Below are 13,634 nucleotides of genomic sequence, written 5' to 3' on the forward strand. Positions count from 1 at the left end.
ACATTTCCCACCAAAACTTGAGGGAAGCTGACAAGTGTCCAACCTGTGCCTTTTGTCACTTGTAGTTCTGCTCTACGTGAGACCCCTGGAGCCTTTCCATCAAGTCAACCAGCTGAGCATCTCTGGATTTCCTTTTTTAAAATACTTTTTATTTTATTGATAGGATTAAAAGCTTAATAAAAAGGGCAGAGAAAAGAAAAAAAATTAAAAGAGAGAAAAAGAAAAGAACAAAAAATTAAGAAAAAAAGAAAAATAACACATTTCATTTTCCATTTTTCTCTATCACACCTATCTTATCTTTACAAACATTATGCTTGTAGTTTTGATACCTTCAAAATTAACCTTTCCAGTACTGCCACCCTTCTATTTGTTTTTCCTAATTTATCTTGTTAGAAATCTCTTGTCTTCCAAAGAAGTGATACATGTATAAAATGGGGCAGGGTTTTTTTTTCAGCTTTGAAGGATCACTTTACAGACACGTGAGACACATACCGTCTCAATGAACTTTAAGCATTCCAGATAAAATTAAAAAATCTTTTTATCTCAACTGTAAAAGCAGTAGCAGGACATAGACTTTTACCCTCCAGCTTGCTTTCAAGAGCAAAACTTTGATTCGATAAAAGCTTTAAAAAGGATTTTGCAGATATGCTGGGTGTGTGCGTGTTTGTGTGTATCCTTTTAATTCTATATTTATATATGCCTTTTCATGTTACAGTAATTTAGCATCTGCACCAATGAAATATAACACAGGTAAGGATAAAAGCGCTGTGTTTCTAGAGATCACACAGTAGAAACTAAAGTTACTCCGGGAGCACCAGGAAATGGAGATAAAATTCTTTGCAAAGTTACAGATGAGAGAGCCTGTCCTGCTAAGACTGTCTGCTGCACAGCATGTTCTTGCTCCGAAGGGTACCAACTCCTGATCTTGAATTCAGGATACAGAAAAAGAAGAAGAGAAAGATCATGGCTTCTTTGGTCCGGTGTACATCTGTACTCATGGCAAATAGGTTGAATCCCTTTTTCTGGTGGTAAAAAAGGGAGGGGGGCGTCCCCTTTGACCACCAAAAAGGCTAATCTGGGGATCATGTGACCTGCATGTCTGTGTTAATTTAGTATGCTAAATTGGATCACAAATCCTTTGAACATTTTTGCAGTGCCCTCTGGGAACTGCAGTTGAATCCAGTAAGTTCTGAGCATGTACCAACACAACGAATGTGACCAACTGATGAATGCCAGCTGAAGAGCGAGGAAACAGATACACTCAAAACGTAGCTGGTCTTAGATGACGCACTGGTGGTAAAGAGGGCCTTCAAGTCATAGCTTATAGCGACCCATGGTGGGGTTTTCAGGGCAAGAGACTAACAGAGGTGGTTTGCCATGGCCTGCTTCTGCACCCCTAGTCTTTGTTGGAGGTCTCCCACCCAATTACTAACCAAGGCCAACCCTGCTTAGCTTCCAAGATTTGACAAGATCAGGCTTGCCTGAGCTATCCAGGTCAGGGGAAATGACTGTCCATTATAATCCTATGAATGAACACATGCGGTGGTCTTCTACTGATTCTGACCATTAGTCAATCAAGTTCAATTTTGTCTACTCTGACGAGCAGCAGTCTCCATGGCCCAGGAATACCAGGCCTCCTGCTATAGCAGAAGGACTCCCAGTATCCTGGATTTTTGCCTGCTAGCACCTGAGAGGAAATGGAGCGGGATGGAGTGCACAGCAACGTTGTGCTGCCATGCTGATGTCACTTCTGGTTAAAACTGGAAGTGACATAAGGGGCGCTCTAGCATTCACTAAAACACTATGTAAAACTATAGAGTCTTTGTACATGGTAAAGTGTTGAAAGAAATCACTTTTTTTTTTACTGGAAGCGATGTCGGTGTAACTTCTCTTCATATGGGTTCTATGGGGCTTAGGAAGCAAACTGTCACACAATTGTAAGTTAAGAAAAATCATTTAAAACCATTTAACAATAAATACAACTATTTTTTTCCCTTTAACTAAACTCATAAGTGCAACCATACGGAAACTTTCAGCCAACAATGTCTTTGAAAAGGTAAACAGTTCAACTTGTCGGATCTCACCAAGTGAGAGAGTCCTTTTTCACAATCTTTCCAATTTGAAGCAACTGGAACCCCGGCTTCTCTTCTTGGGGAATTACAGCCCTGCAAAAATAATACAATCCCAGTAACACCAACCAAACACAATACACAAACACCACTCTTAGTCATATTGTTCACATACAACATTTCTTATTACCTTATTCAAGGCAATAAGCATATTATTATTCAGCTCCCCAGCAACCAGCTTCTTCCTCAGTGGCCTGGCTCTAGCTACTGACTCCACCCTACTGGAACAAACCAATGACCTCATAGCTGTTACATCAGCATGCTGGGACAATGCTGGCATGCTAAGTCATCCCCCCACCCAAGTTTCTCCTGGAGGTTGCCAGCTGCAGCCTACCAGGGCCTCCCATCTTCCATATCGCCTACCATCACCGACCCTTTCAACTGGAAATGCTGGGGATAGAACCTGGGACCTTTTGCATGCCAAGCAGATGCTTTGCCACCGAGCCACTGGCCCACTGGCATTCATATTCCAAAGCAAGTCAATAAATTATGAACATGAGAAAAAAGTGATTTACCCTGCCTCTCCTATGATGAATGCTGCCCACTGAGAGAGGACAGAAAAACTTCTCAAGATGCTGCTTGTTTTAAATTACAAATGAATAAACGATGCAAGGTGCTACACATGAGGAGAAATGGGCCATGAGAGCTGGGTAAGACTCGTTTATTTAATCACTTCATTGGCAAACACTGGATCATCACTAAATTGGGAAAAAATGAAATCAGAATATATGAAAACATGAAATATGAAAAAATATGAAAAAATATGAAAATATCAGGAGATCTGGGCCAGGCATGGCTTAGCATTCAGTGATGAGAGAAAATCAGGGCTCTGAGAGAAGCGCAAGTGTTCCTACGCTTCCAACCTACAATAACACTGTACTGTATCTCTCACTTTCCTAATATTTTTGCTTCTTGGCCTCCGAATGGGTTTTGATCTCGGATCGCTAATTGCCATTTCCATTCTGTGGAAAAGTGCTGCTCCCGACACTGACAGAACGTGCGAAATTGCAGCAATGTCAAATTTCCCAGCCACATCACCCAGCTTGAGCTGACAGACTTTAAGCTCCTGTTCATGTCGCATCGGAAATGGATATGAAACTTTTATCTGATCTGTCAGCTCTGCCGCAAATGGCTGTGGCGTGCAGCACTGACAATGTGCTGTTCAACAGTTTGGCTCTTCCCCCTTCCGCTGTCCCTCCCTTCAGCTCTATGCTTCATGAATAGCAAGAGATTAGTGCTGTGTGGTTCGTATATAGAATATTCATAGTATACTGCTTGTCATTATTCCAGCCTCTCGTGTGGTATGTGGTTATGCGTCTTCAAAAACTAGTTAAAACTGTGTGTCACATGCCCTTTGTTTCATAGATCCTACTTTGAGTGATTCTGCACACATTGGATAATGCACTTCCAATCCTCTTTATAGATCACTTGGAATGGATTTTTTCATGTGCGGAACAAAAAATCCACCTCAAACGATTGATAAAGTGCATTGAAAGTGCATTATCCAACGTGTGCGGAATCCGCCAGTGTCAGGGATTCCGCCTCATTTCCCAGTGGGTGAAATCTCTGCCCACTGACTCCCAGAAGAGTCTAGGAAGCGGGTTGCCAAAGAAGGTAGCAGGCTGAGGCCAGGGACTGAGAGAGGTTATTTGGGGAGGCGTACCACCACGCCACCCCAGATCATGAGAAAACAGGGTCTAGGGCAGTGGCCAAATGAATTGTCTAGCTCTTTGTTGCAGGCCCTAACCCCTGAGTCAGGTATGCTCTTTCCACCTTTCTGGTAGGAGTTCTCCCACTCACCCTTGTGTTCAGGCTGGTGGAGGAAATGGTGGTGGGAGGAAATGACATTGCTCAACGTATCAATGTCACACCTGGCCCCAAACCCAGACATGACATCAGCATGTCAGCTGACATGCCGGAAAAATAGTGTCCAAAGCACCGACTGATGTACTGAGGTCACATTTGGGTTTTTGGCCAGATGTGACATTGAGGCACCGTACAATGTCACATTTGCCCCCTTGTCCCTCTCCCAGGTTCCCTGGGGAATACCAGGCAACGGTCTAGCATCCCTGTTCTGACTGCAGCAATGTTAGAAGACACTGACATGAAAAGACAAGTCCTCTGAGATGGAACTTTGCAGCTGTGCTACCCCAAAGACTACCCTTTCCTCTCAACTCTCTGATCTTCTGCTTCCTAAAGAGATCTTAGACCCCAGATACTCAAATCTCACTAGGGTAGCCAACTGTAGGTAGAAAAATTCTTGGAAAGTTGGGGGAGGAATAGGCTTGCCAGGTGGCTGCCAATGGAGGGCAGTGTCCTGGTAATTTATACCTTTGTCCACCAATTGACAGCTGATCGGCAGTAGGAGGCTGTTTTAGCCAAGCACTACAGAATCAGCCCTGGCATGATGTGTCACTTCTGGGTTGCGGCAGAAGTGACATCATTAACCAGGGCCATAGATGCACATACATGGATAAATACCCACCACCACCCACCTCCCACCAGTTGCCAGGAGGGACCTGGTAGCCCTAGGGTGGAGGCTGGGGAGGGGAGGCACCTCAGCTGGGTGTAATACCATACAGTCCACCCACCAGAGCAGCCATTTTCTCCAGGGGAACTGATCTCTGTAGTCTGGAGATCAGTTCTCTCTAGGCCCCACCTGGAGGCTGGCAACCCTAGAGCTCACCCTCTCAGGTCTCCTGCCCTGCCAAACGTCTGAATCTATCCAACAGGTCTTCCTGATCATCCACTGGGCCTCATGAAGTACTGGCCCATAGCCCACCACTTTGCTTAGCCACGTTTGACACCTTCCTCCAGTCTAAGGAGGGTACAAGCCTTGCCCGTCAGAAGACGGCTCCTTACACCAGAAGAAGGCTTCAGACCTTACCGAGCACAGCCAACCACTGTCTAGTTCCACCCCACCATCACCACCATCACCCTCGCTTCTCACAGGCCCATGGCTGTATTTGTGATATGCAAGAATCCACACGTATTTGGAAACTTTGTGTGTCTTGTTAGACACCCCTTGAATGTTGCCACGCACTGAGAAACTCAGTGCCATCCTAAACAGAGTTACCCCTTCTAAGGGGATTGAGAAGGGTGTAACACTAGATCCGCACGGTCCGTCACTTCCAGTGTCTCAGTTGTGACTTGCCTGTGAAGAAATCCCAAATGAGGCAGGGCTACATTTGTTAATTAGATTAACTGGTGGCAGGGGGGGGGGGAGAGAACAACAGTTTTTAATTGCTTATGCTGGCAAAAATCCAGCCCTGGCAAGGATTTCCTGTCCTTTTTTTTTTAAAAAAAGTATCTCAGATAGCTGGGTGGAGAATAGCCTCCTCTTGAGTCCTGAAATAACTGTCCCTTGTCTGAATAAGCTATACTGGGCTAGTCTGGTCAAGGAGTCTGATCTCACGCTTGTTCAGACATACTTCTAAACATTTGTGGATTGTGGGTTTGTGTTTGTGATACTAGCCACCCCCGATACTTACAAGCAGGGTTTTTTTCTGGGAAAAGAGGTGGTGGAACTCAGTGGGTTGCTCTCGGAGAAAATGGCCACATGGCTGGTGGCCCTGCCCCCTGATCGCCAGACAGAGGGGAGTTTAGATTGCCCTCCGCTGGAGGGCAATCTAAACTCCCCTCTGTCTGGCGATCAGGGGGCGGGGCCACCAGCCATGTGACCATTTTCAAGAGGTTCCGGAACTCCGTTCCACCTGAAAAAAAGCCCTGCTTACAAGTTTTGAAAATCGTCCTAACCATACCTGTGATGTAATCAGCACTTAAATCTTTGTACGGGGGAAGCTCTGAATAGAATTTGATTTAAAATCTATTCCCAATCTGTAATTAATGAATAAAAGAACAAATTAATGCTTCCAGCTGCATCTTGACCTATTAAAAATAGCAGGGAAGAAAATAACCAACTGAACTGCATTTTATATAGCCCATGTTGTGATAACTGGAATTAAGTTTATTTGATACTTGGTCTTCTGTTTGTCTGTTGTAGAAAACATGATTATTCACTATTGTATGCGCTGCTTCTTAGCTAAGGAAATGTGGTAGGAAGTGCCATCAAGTCACAGGCGATTGAGGGCAGCCCTGTAGGGATTTTAAGGAGACACAAAAAAGGTGGTTTGCCATTGCCTGCCTCTACATAGCACCCCTGGACTTCCTTGGTGGTCTTTCATCCAAGTATTAACCAGGGTTGACGCTGCTTAGCTCCTAGGATCTGATGATCAGGCTAGCCTGGGCCATCCAGGTCAGGGCAAGCTAAAGAAATACCCTGCGGGGGCGGGGGGGGAGCGCAGTCATTATCTATCCAGATGAGAAGCTGTGCAAACTCTTTGTCAGTCAGAGGCTTGGATAAACAGGTGAGCTGGTGAGGGAAGTTGATCAGACACGATGCTAGGCAGGGCCTTGATCCTATGTTCTGTAGGCACAGGAGTTCCAGTGAGCACATACATATGGAAGCCTCGTTTCCCTTCAACAGAGAAAATCGCTCCCTGCATGAAAACAGCCTTGCCAGCCAAACCTGCCTCTCTGCTGAAATGAGCTGAGCAGCCATTCCCGCATGCACAAAAACTCTCCGCTCTCCAGATCAGAGCAAATACGTCCAGATAATATAGTGCTTGCCGTGCTCTCTCTTTCTCCAAGGAGCAGGATGTCCAGAGTAGCCGTTACAGGCTGGTTTTGTTGGAGGAGGAAAGGAAGTGTCCGTATCTCATGGCAAAGGGTCTGCTTTGCATGCAGAAGGTCTGTGGTTCAATCTTCAGCAGTTAAACGGATCTCAGGGGAGAAGGGCTGAGAACAAAACTTCTGCCTGTGGCCTTGAAGAGTTCTGCCATTCAGAGGAGATGACACAGAGCTAAACGGAACATGGCTTTGACACTGTAAGGAAGCTGCATATGTTTATATGTGTACTGAGGATTTACAGTATGTGTAGCCCTCCTCTCTTACATAGCTGGGATTACACAGGCACCCATTTCCCTGCCTGCCCTAATAATTTCAATTGGAGCTTCAAAACTCTTCAGATGTACATTGCAGATAGAATGAAAATGACGAGGTGGGGAAGAGATGGGAGTAGGATTTATCTTTGCCAACCTTCCATTGAGAATTCCTGGACATTTGGGGAGGATGGGGTTTGGGGAGGAGAGGGAACTCAGCAGGGTATAATGCCACAGAGTCCACTCCGAAAAGCAGCCAGTTTCTCCAGGGGACCCGATCTGTGGTCTGAAGATCAGTTGCAAATCTGAGAGATCTCCAGGCCCCATTTGGAGGTTGGCAACTCTAGCAAGACTGCAGAACCGCATTCCACTTTCTTTTTTTTTTTTAATAATTTTTTATTTTTCAGTATACAAAACACTACACAAGACTATCACAGGGGACGGGAAAAGATGGAGAAAAGGGAAAGGGGCGGGGAGAATAGGGAAAAAAAAGGGAGGATAACCTACAATCAACACTACACTTCAATGTTTTCCCTTCATACTGCCATAATAAAAAAAAGCTTAGTAAGATAATGATGGAGTGGTTAATCATACAGAATACACATTCCAAATTCTAATTAAACTTTCCTCCCCCTTCTGGGTCCCGGACGCAATTCTCTCTGAGCAGCCGCAACTGCGGTGCTCGTCTCCTCCCCCCGCCCTCAGACTTCTCCCTTTCTTCCTGCTTGGTGCACTGGAATTCCGGGTTTTTCTCCTCAAAATCCCTTAGTTGATCTTCTGATAATATCTTATAGGCTTGATCTTTATGTCCAAACCATATTCCTTCCGGAAGTAACCATTTGTACTTTATTCCGCGGTCCCTCAGAAGAGCTACGAACTTTTTGTACTTAAAACGTCTTTTCCGGACTAGAAATGGAACGTCCTTCAAAATCTTGACCTTATTGCCCATAAAGTCCAAATCCGCATTGTATGAGTTATATAGGATAGTGTCCCGAATCTTTTTAAATGAAAAGTCAATGATGATCTCGCGAGGCAGCTGTCGCTTTATTGCATATTTTGAAGAAGCCCGATGGACCTCCAAAATGGCGCTTTTAACCTCTTCTTTAGTTGTCCTCGCGTGTGTCGCCAGTAGTTCCGAGACCAAACCCCACAGATCCTCATTTTCCTCCTCTTTCACGTTTTGGAGACGCAAAATTGTCTGCGTTCGTTCCACCTGTAGCCCGATCAGCTGGTTCTCCACCAACTTCAGCTCTTTTTTCGTAGCCTTCACAAGTGACGCACTTTCCAGAGCAGACTTCTCTGCTCCCCCCGCTGCTTCCTTAATGGTTTTCACTTCGCTTTCAATTAAGCCCATCCTTTGATCAGTTTCGTTCAGCTTGTCAACAAAGGGTTTTATGGCTTCCACCACCGCCCTGCGCACCAATTCTTCGAGCGACTCTCCCTTCTGCAAGGTAGCCGAGATTGACTTACCCAGAGCGGGACTTTGCTTCTTTGCAGCCATTTTAGGGGGGGGGGCGCCAGCCAAATTCTGGAACTCACCGAAGGGGAAGAGCGAGTCTTCTTCAGATCCACCACTCCTTCACAAACGCTTGTAGAACAGAAGGGATTCGCTTGTTTGCAGGCTTCCGCCTGTTTCTTTTATTTGCCGTTTCTCGTTGCCCGGCGGCACTCAAGGCGCCGCGCACCTCTGCCGGCCTCCATGGGGACAAACGGGCAATTCCCCCCCCCGCATAGATTTTGGGGGGTTCTTCCCGCAGCGTCCCGGACCCTGCCTCCCTAACTGGGAGTCCTGGGGGCTAATCCTTGCAGATCAGCCGCCCGGTCAGGGGGCTCGGGCACTTCCTCCCGGACCCGCGGAGAGGAGCGTCCGACATGGCTGAGAAAACGAAAACGAATCAGAACCGCATTCCACTTTCAACTTACATGAGTTCGTTGGAATATATACATATGCATTTGTACTATACAAGTATACGGCCATTTTCACACAGCCACGTGCCCAGAACATCACGCGAAACTCATGGCATAAAAATGTCTTCCTAGCGCGATTTCCCGACATGATCCCATTTAATGGCCCTTTTTCTGATGTCATCGGGCCATTAAAGGGGATTGTGCCAGGAGATCATGCTAGGAATACGCTTCATGCCATGAGTTTGCACGATCTCCCGGAGCGCATGTGAAAACAGCGCTACATTTCCCTCTAAGCATTCTGCTTTTTTCAGAGTTCCTGATCCTAGAGACAGCATACATGCCCAACTGCAGGCAGATATGCTTACAACTCTGTATGTACATTCCACTGAACGTATGCAGGTTGAGAGCATGGCTTGCTGTTGTCAACCAGCTCCCCAAGCGCACACGTGGGCAATCAGTCCATCCACACTGAACATCTGAAAAGGTCTCCAGTTTCCATTTATGTCCACTGTGCCACAAGGAGGACACACCAAGGGCCAAATGAGATCTGATGATGGGAATTCCACTGATGATATTCTGCATGCATTCTTTCCGCCAAAAAGCCACATGTGGGACCCTGATCAGGGCAAAAGCAGAAGGGAGGGTTAACCCTTTCCCCCAGGCCATTTTCCTGACCTGCTAAGCAGCAGCTCCACAGAGCTGTTTCAGATATGGAAAGGGCTTGGGAAGGAGGCTTAACTCCACCCATGCACCTACCTTTTAGACAATGTTTAGAACCATATTCACAAGACTCCTGGTAGGGTTCCCATCCTCCAAGAGGTGGCTGGAGACCTCCTGGAATTACAACTGATCTCCAGGTGACAGAGATCAGTTCCCCTGGAGAAAAGGGCTGCCTTGGAAGGTGGTCTCTATAGCATTAAACCCTGCTGAGGCCCTTCCGCTCCCCAAATCCTGCCCTCCCCAGGCTCCACCACCCCAAATCTCCAGCCTGGAGCTGGCAACCCTAACTCCCAGTGTCACATCCATTTTAGCCCTGAGCACATAGCCCAATCCTATGTAGAGGCAGGCATAACTCTACATAATATTGTGGCTGTGTTTTTACATTTGAGGAAAGAAGAGGGCAAAGTTATCTACTATAAAAGCTAAATCCAGCGGTAAATTTATACAGTTTTCATCCATAAATGCTCTCTGACTGCTTTCATCTTTTCCCCCTTTTAAGTAAGACTGTATACCAAGCTCCAGACTTTTGATTCGTAACCACAGTTACAAGCATTATGCATTTCATACAGAAGAATGCACGTTCCATCGGCTTTTATACAGCGTCGCTACTCTAGTCCTGTACTTTGATCTTGAGATGCTACTTGGGAAAAAGTCACTGGTATATAAATGCCCCCATCTGGCCTCTCAAGCAGCCGATGTCAGAATCACTAGAAAAAATGTCCTGAGTGTGATACTAATTGTGGAAACGGGATCCGTGATTCTTATCAGCCTCAGTACCAGAAAGGAAGTAAATTGATGACATCCCCCCACCACCATATGGACATAATTGTTTTCACTATAACACCAGGCACTTCTATTGGTACCTAGAATATCCTGAATCATTTTTTCTCCCTGATCTGGTTGGTGGCCTCCTGGGAGACTGATAACCCACCTGTTTTTGTTGCTGCCTGCCTGGGATGGCCATGATAGGCTTTGCAAGCCAGAACACTTGGGCTGGTGAGTTGTGTCAGGTTTGATGAGCCCAGATCACACACAGACCGGGTTTAGATAGCAATCCTAAGCAGGCCTACTCATGCTGTGGCACACCCAACTTTAACCTTGGATCTAAACTTCCCAGTACTTAAGCGCAAGCTACTTAAAAACCTTAAGTGAACCAAAATGCAGGAGAATTTTTGACATTAGCACATGGTAGCATTGTGCCATTAGCAATCCTTGAGAGCTGTCAGCATATCCCTTTCAAAATCAGCATTGTCCTCATGATACAGGAGTGAGACAGACTGTATCCCATGTGCTGCTGTTCCATAATTACTATAACAGAGTTAAAGATTTATTTGATTTACTTATTTACTTCATTTATTGCCTCCCTGGTGGGGACCCAAAGCGACTTATAACAGTCTCCTCTTCTCCATTTTATCCTCACAACAGCCCTGTGAGGTAGGTCTGGCTGAGAGAAAGTGACTGACCCAAGGTTATTCAGTGAGCTTCCGTGGCCAACTCTGGCTTGGAAAGTTCCTGGATATTTGGAGGTGGTGTCTGAGGAGGAACCAACCACTAATAATAATGTCTCAGAAATGATGTAATTGCTCCATCCTTGGCTATGTTCCCTTTGGTTCTTGATGGGGAGAAGGTACATATCACTGGAAAAGTGGCCCCTTTTCAGCGCTGCCACTGGAACAAGGTCCTGAATGTTGAAAGAACTCTGTTAATCAAACATGTACAAGTGCTATATTTTAACAATTGTATTACTGCAAGGTCTGTTGGCTGTATAATTAACTTTGTTGTTGTGTAGAATAATTGCTAAATAAATAACTACTGAATAGGTCTACTCAGGATACACACAGGAAGATATGAAGCTACTTTATGCTGAATCAGACCCGGTCTATCAAGGTCAGTATTGTCTTCAGGGCTTTTTTTCTGGGAAAAGAGGTGGTGGAACTTAGTGGGTTGCCCTGGGAGAAAATGGTCACATGGCTGGTGGCCCCGCCCCCTGATCTCCAGACAGAGGGGAGTTTAGATTGCCCTCCGCGCTGCTCAGCCGCTGAGTGGCGTGGAGGGCAATCTAAACTCCCCTCTGTCTGGAGATCCTGGGGCGGGGCCACCAGCCATGTGACCATTTTCAAGAGGTGCTGGAACTCCATTCCACTGCGTTCCAGCTGAAAAAAAGCCCTGATTGTCTTCTTAGACTGAAAGCAGCTCTCCAGGGTTTTTGGCAGAGGTCTTTCACATCACCTACACAGGTGAATCCACCTCAAGTCCACTGAATGGGGGCTAGTCCCCACGTAGTGTTTTTAGGATCACACTGTTACTCTAGTACAGGGGTGGGCAATTGTTTTGGCTCGGGGGCCACTTTGTGGGAGCGGAGGTTAGCGGAGGGCCGCACCTTTTAAAATGATTGCATTCATTAGTTAACTTTGCATTTCAGAAAAGGTATAAATTGTATCATAAAAATCAATAAATATAAATTAAATAAAATAGTGGTAGTTTTATTCAATTTATTTATTGTGCTAATTTCATATCATCTATAGCTGCATTTTTCTGACTGTCTTGGCGGGCCACAAAAAACTCTGTAGCGGGCCGCATGTGGCCCACAGGCCGCAATTTGCCCACCCCTGCTCTAGTACATTATGCACAGATTTAATTTTATAACACCATATTAATAAAATGTTCTAGGGTTGCGATCCTAAACATATTAACAATGGTCATTGAATCCTGTGTAGGGTTGCCACCAGGTCCCTTGACTCCCCCAGCGGGAGATTGGGAGCCTGGTACCTATCTTGCTTCGCTCCGGGATCTGTGTGCATGTGCGTGCTCCTGGCTTGTGCAATGACATCACTTCCGGGATGTGATGTCATTGTATGGGGTCAAAGGGCGGCTGGGAGCGCTCCCACAGGCTGGAACAGCACACTGCAGGGAGAGAGAAGAGAAAGACATTCAGGGCATAATAGAAAAGACCAGCATCAGTCTGCACCTGGCCACTTTCTTAAAAACACCACAATTAATTAGATTACATCTCAGGAATTACCCTATGGGCTCAAAGCACACAGACAACTGCTGGAGGAAATCTGTGAAACTCAAAAAGGTTTCATGTGCTTCACCAGTCCAATAAAAAAAGATATAATTTCATCTGCTTCCAGTCTCCTTGAATAATGACAGAACTTTTAAAGAAGACATTGAGATAAAGCAACTGTCACCTGGACTTTGAGGGGATTATTAATTTTGATTTACAAAAGTTGTTACGTCTCAGCCTGAGAGCTGCAAAATGTCTTCCCCCACTCAAAGAATCCAAAGTATCTAAAGCACAGTGCCAAAAGGCTGCAACTTCTTGGAGCGTATGTAGACTATCTTTCCTTAGAAAGGAACTGTGCAGGGGCAGGGAGAGGGGGTCCATCCCATTACGTACCAAGTCAGAAAACACAGGTTTTCTTTTTTCAAGTTCTACCCCAGCGTATATCACCGCTGGCAATGATGACATTCTAGCAAGCCCGTTAAAATTTTGCCTGCTTGGCTGTCTTCATGATTACATGAGAAAAGAGATCTCTCTTGTTCTCCCCCCTCCTCTCTTCTTGCTTGCTTGTTTCCTTAAACACCTGGACGTTCATTTTAGGAAGAGCGCTATATTCTTTTTTTTGGCAGGTCCTGCTGTTCTGCTTTATGAACAGACTGATGTATAGAAATAATAAGCATTGTAGTTTATATGTGTTTCAATGAGAAACATTAAATAAATGAATGAATGATAGGAGTGGGGAAATCTGGCTTTCTCTGGTCAGCCAAAGCTACTTTACAGGGTTGTTGTTAGGGTGAGCGCGGTGTAATGATTTGGGTATTGGACTAGGATGTGGGCAACCCAGGTCCAAATCCCTACTCTGCTATAGAAGCTTGCTGGGTGATCTCGGGTCAGCTGCATACTCTCAGCCTGACCTACCTCCCAGGGTTGTTG

This window comes from Eublepharis macularius, chromosome 7 (genome assembly GCF_028583425.1).
Source record: "Eublepharis macularius isolate TG4126 chromosome 7, MPM_Emac_v1.0, whole genome shotgun sequence".
In the NCBI taxonomy this organism is placed as follows: domain Eukaryota; kingdom Metazoa; phylum Chordata; class Lepidosauria; order Squamata; family Eublepharidae; genus Eublepharis; species Eublepharis macularius.